Raw genomic sequence first — 6,213 nt, forward strand, 5'->3', positions numbered from 1 at the left:
CTAGAGGCGCCCCTATCGTGTGTCATATTTCAAACATTCAAATTAACAATTTTAATTCTTATTTAAATTAACAATATAAATTATTATTATTCATTTGGCCAATAAATTATTATTTGGTCAATATAACAATATAAATAATTCAGTATATTTTGTAATAGGAATTTATTATTTCAGGGGTTTATATCTCTTGAAGGGTCGCAAGTAGAGGTATGGTTCCTTTGACTTTATTGTTAGTACAGGGGTCTACGGTTTGGGGGGGTCGCCACCTCTTCATTTGGAGGGTAAATCTTACCATTCGGACTTTAACAGGGCTGTAGAGCATATTGGTAGGAACAAAAAAGTTAAAGGAACCGTGCCTCATGGAAATTTGTAAAGAATGCCCAGTAGGAGGCGTCCCGAGCTACTAGTATTAGCAATGAAACGCTCAGCAAAAAGTTTAGATATTCTCAACTCTGAACTAATGAACTGATCAAACACTTGCTGGAAGGAATTTCATATCCACTTCATAGCAGTTTGTATGCCAATGTAAACCTAGCTTTAGCCTTTTTAAACATTTATAATTAATAAATTCTTTAATATACTTAATTTCTGACTCATTATGCTATGATTTATCACTAAAAATCTGTCAATTTATTCACTGATATTGCTTTTTACATTTCAACATAATAAACATTAAAAAAAAATTTACTATTCTAAACTAAAAAATATATTAACTTTAAAGTTGAAACACCTTATTGAAATGTCTTAAAAACTGTTAGTATAGTAGACTGTCATATTTAAAAAATTAAATATATCATTATTATAATATTTTCCAAAGTAACAATGGAATCAATGGGCTGGATGTTGAATGTGTAATTATCAAGTGCAGTAAGAAATGAAACAGAACATAAGAAAACTCTCAAATGCAAACATCATGTCATGTAATGTTTTTCTTTTTTTAATAATCTAAAATTTCTTGCAAATATGTTCAAAATTTCAAATAAATTATAGCAGTAAACTTACTTTATAATTTTCTATTATATGTTTTGTATATATTATGTTCTAATTTGTAATGAAAACAAAGCTATTTTCTTTTGCATGTGCAGATTAATGAACATGGCTTCATTCTTATTCTGGGAAAGACTATAATCTCAAAAAGTCTGGGGCATATTAGTATTGATGCATTTCAAGAAATTAATAATATATATAAACAAATGAAAATAATGCTTTTTTTCTGGTGTCAATATTTAATAGCAAGTAAAAATATATAATATATCTCCATCTATATTGATCCTTTGATGTTGTGGCATATACTAATTATACAAAAATAATAAATAGTAACTTGTAATCTGACAAATTTTCTTCTTCAGTAAACTTATGGGCACAATCTAACAATGAACCATGCATGACAAGATTGTGACTATATGCTTCTCGTTGGTCTTTCATTCATCTTTGTCTACATAAATTGTCTTAGATCTCTGCATTGAACAACAGTCAGTCCAAGTCCTCAGCCTGATCCAGAAAGGTTGATCATAAAAATTTGTATGGTTGCATACCAATTTTTCTCCCTTAATCTTTCGTTTTTGTGTTACAGGTACCTGAAGTAAACATAGTAGTCTAAGAAGTGAAATATAGAAGCAGAAGAATCCAAAAGGAGAGTTAAGCCTAATGAACATTCACATAGAATGTTCAAACATGGGGAGGCTGCCCCTTCAAATAATACAGCCAATAAAGGGGCCGCTGGGAAAGTTGGGAGACATTGTTGAAGATGAACCTTGTCCTGGTTGTTCTGTTGAAGTCATGACCCAAGAAAAAATGAGCAAAGTCTACAATATCATTAAGCAGGACCAATGAATTACCACCTAAAAAGTAGCAGAGGAGCTGGACTTGTTGCCTACAACAGTTAAATGGATCATGCATGAACACTTGGAGATGACAAAGATATATCAGCATGTGGGAATTAAGATCAGGCATAGATGTTTTCCACATGTAGTTGTTATACTGTATATTTACTCCTCTTTTATTTAGTTTTATTTTCTAATCCTAAAAATATATTGCATATTTTATTTCTATTTAAGTAGACAAGCCTTTCTAATGATTGAGCCTATTATTGAAATTTTAGAAAATAATTCTAGAAAAACATTGTTTTATTATGTATAATGGTGGAATTAATGGAAACTAATATTCCAAAAAATGTTTAATTTGTGAATAAAAATAATAAATATTAATAATTACAATTGTTTTCAAAATTTTTCTGTTACAAATCTTTTTTGCAACTTACTTAACATTTTTTCTTAGATATTACTTATTAATAAAATATATATATTTACAAGATATATTTTTAAGTTTAGTAAAGTTTAGGTAGTTTCATAATAGTCAGGGGCTGAGCTAACTTTCTAGAGGTCTTGAAATTCAATTATTTTCAGGCCTTTTTTTAACATTTTTAAATAATAAATTTTATAAAAGTTAATATTTTTATCCCTTGTAGCTTTTCTCTAAATACTGTAAGCAATTTAGCCAAAAGAACTCATACTGACCTCTCCTTGTTTAAAAATTTCTCTGAAAATCCAATTATAAATTAGATTGCAATCAGATGTGTTTTATGAGTTTCATATTTTGAAAATCTTAAGTGGCCATATTGCAATTATTTTATAACTTTAAGAAGAAATTTCTAAATTGATATTGTTTTATACTTCTGTTACATTATGTCTTGTGGCCTCTAGAAGTTGGGACCACAGGCTCCAACTCTATTAGCTCTTATAGAGACATTACTAATCATAGTAGATGTGAAAATTTTAGGAAAAAAAAAAGCAAAATAATGGAAATAATGTATTCTACAGATAAAAGTTAAATTACAATTTTGTCTATTTGTTAACAAAGAGGTCTATTAAAGAAAATTATCAACTATACTTACTAATAAATAATTAACAGTTAACAATGGATCTTCTTCTGCAATATAACCTTCATGACAGTTTCTAAATTTAAATCCAACTACTTCACCTTTGACAAATGCAGTTCCATTTGCTATAGCTTTTTTCTGAAATGCACCCAAAAGTGAATGAGGATCAAACCTTCCCTCATTTTCTAAACCTAAGAAAATAAACAGATTTTTGTCATTAATTTATTATTACTCCTAAGATATTTTCAGATAATCTGCATTCTTTACTCACCAAGTGATCCTATTGCTATTCCATCAGTATTTAACCAAGGAAAATTTTCTTTTAACTGTTTTGCTGTTAATAATTCAACTTTTGCTCCTAAACCTCTACGATAATATACAAAAATAAATTAATATGAAAGCCTAAAAGTCTAAATTAGTTTTAAAAATTCTGCATATCTGAAACTAAAAATATAAGTCATTTTTTAAAAATATTTGTTCAAATATACATAGTCCATAAATTTAAATGTAAACGTAAAAATTCTTTACTGGATTACACTCCTATGGAGTGCATTGTAGTATTTTTGTTCCTCTTTCAGCCACATTTTTTAATCTACCTACATTAAATTCTAATTTACTGTAAAATATGTCATAACAAATATCATATAAACTCATACAGTATCTCAAGTGTATTCTTGAATTTTATAAATTGTGGACAATAATGTATTAATACAATTCTTTCTAATCAACTAAGATCTATTATTTTGCAACTGTTCCAATGCATATATAAATTTAATCACTCAATTTTTAATTATAATCATAATTATAGAGTTTATAATAAACTGCTTAGATACTGTATGTTGTATAAAGTTTTGAAGGTTATAATTTCATATCTGTGAAGTATCAAAGGGATTTTCTGATATTTCAAGCATTTATTAGAATCATATTTTTTTTGCATTCTCTTTTGATTACACCATTTTGTTCTTCTGTAGAAAGTAGGTTTCTATTCAATACTTAAACATTTCACGACAGTGAATGAGAATTTTATTCGTAAAACATTATGGCAACTTGTTTAAGGTGATTTAGTTTTGTATGTGATATTCTGTAGTATAGCAAAAGCATTTATTATTAGTGCTTAATGCACAATGTAGTCACCTTAATTGATTACAGTTTTGTAGTTTTATAGTATCTTAATGGTGAATTTAAGATGTCACAGGTTCTGAGACATACCTCTACTTCAGATGAGTAAAAATGAGCAAAAGTTGCATCTCAGAATCAAGGAAATATTAAATACAACAAAACCTTTAATTACCAGTAACAAATTAATGAAAATGAATGTTTTCAGCCTTCACCAAGGCCTGCATCAGGTTGTTTAACAAATTAATTAAAATGTTAATTTGTTACTGGTAAGTAAAGGTTTTGTTGAATTTGATCACTCCCAGTAATTCAGAAAGGAGATAGTTTTAACACAAGGAAATATTGCATATAGAAATTTTACATTTATCTGAAGCTTTACTATAAAACACCAGTGTATTAAATTGAAAAAACTCATAGTAATATTGTGCCCAAGTCCTGCCATATATCTGTAATGGTCAAGATTTAAAATTTTAAAGTGTGTTCTAAAGTTTTTTGGTGTAACAGTGATTTTCTTTTGCAGTTGTACTCAGCACTTAGTTCACATTAAACATTTCATACTGCAATCTGTATGAAGTTTTCATAATTATAGCCCATTAAAGGTAGACAAACAAATATCTTAAAAAATCCAGACAATTTAGTATATACACATGCATACATACAATAAAAATGAATAAATAAGATTTGTAATTTACTTCTGTAATCTGTTATTTTCTTTTATTTGTTCAACTCTATCTTCAGTTGCCAGAAAGAGATAACTGTTTGGTTGATACTGAATTTCAGGTGGATCTTCCCCTAAAAATATATAGCATCATATTTAATTATAAAATATTTAAATTTAATAAAAACAATTTGAAAAGGTTAAATTTTATTAATAGTTTTTTTGTTGCTTTATGAAGTATTACTCATGTAATTTTGAAATTAAAATAATTATTAGAGACTGTAAAATTACTTTAATTCTTGTAAATATTAGTCGTAATTGAATGCTATTTAATTTCTCAATTATTTTCAGTACTCTCTTTATTTGAACTTGAGGAATATGACCACATTATTCCTTGTTTTCCACCAATCATGAAGACTTGCAAGGTGTTTTGGAAAAATTCTATTTCATCTATTTACCTTACATGTTTCAGCCATCTGTGCAGTCCACCTCAAACTATAGTAGATAAAATGTGTGCATACATTAATACAAAATATTGCATTCTAACCAAAGGCTGAAACATATAATGTGAATAGTAGATGAACTAGACAATTCATGATCCATTGGTCACTTACTACTTAATTAAAATTTATAAAGAACAGATACTGTAATAGAAAATAGTAGTGTTTTATAAATGTGTAATACCTCTGCATATCTTGTTTTATACAGGGTAAGTCATAAGTCTCCATATAAATGGCAAAAGAGGTGACTAATGTTTATTTTATTCATAAAAATGGTATCATATGATGCCAACAGAATAATGTCAATCCATTCTTCCTTCGTTAGTGGCATTTATTTTCAATTAGTTCACCTTCCTGAAAATGAAAAAGAAATTAGTCACCGCTTTCACCATTTTGTATGGAGACTTATGACTTACCTTGTAGATTTCTCCTTGATATAAACCTCATATCATCTTGGACTTGAACTTTGGATCCAAGAAACAAGGTGAAAGCTGATGCTGTAACCTATAGCATGGAGAGCCTTTTTTGAAATATAGGCCAAACTGACACTATATGAATTCATATCATGTGCACATGGGAGGTAATGCTTGTACTCAGTTATTATAATTTGTTCTTATATTTTTATTATTATTTTTATGTATGTTTTACACATGTATCTTTGTAGTTTCATTTATTCATGACTTCAAAGGTCCATCTATCAACATGTGAAATATTTATTCTACAATGTTTTAAAATTTTTGTTATATTTGAATGCAACCGACATTTGATTTATATGGTAAGCATAGCTTAAACAACCTTTGTAGATCCAGAATGAAACCTTAACCACTCAACAGTGAAGGACAAATATATCTGTCCAGGGCGATCGTGTGGCAGTGGTGAGGAACGGATATATCTGTTAAATTCTTTTGAGGTATCGCCAAAAACTAGCCAAAATCTACTGTGAAAAAAATTCACATAAAAAATGAATTATGTAACAATAAAAGACTTTTCTTTACTAGACATAACTGTTTATGAAATCTTTTTCCGAAATGGTAATGAGAAAAAACATGTGGAAAAATACT

The 6,213-nt window shown here is 28.2% G+C and overlaps 1 long non-coding RNA gene across 1 annotated transcript; it reads right to left on the reverse strand.

Annotated features, from left to right (window-relative positions):
- Positions 1–2,891: 2,891 nt before the first annotated feature.
- On the reverse strand, positions 2,892–4,788 carry LOC111622961. Its single transcript, XR_002756371.1, has 3 exons — positions 4,687–4,788; positions 3,150–3,244; positions 2,892–3,069 (listed from the first exon to the last, which is right to left on the reverse strand). It is a non-coding gene; the product is annotated as an uncharacterized LOC111622961 (long non-coding RNA).
- Between the last annotated feature and the right edge of the window lie 1,425 nt (positions 4,789–6,213).

Source organism: Centruroides sculpturatus, unplaced genomic scaffold (assembly GCF_000671375.1).
Source record: "Centruroides sculpturatus isolate CEXI.00-Female unplaced genomic scaffold, Cexi_2.0 scaffold289, whole genome shotgun sequence".
Taxonomy (NCBI): Eukaryota; Metazoa; Arthropoda; class Arachnida; order Scorpiones; family Buthidae; genus Centruroides; species Centruroides sculpturatus.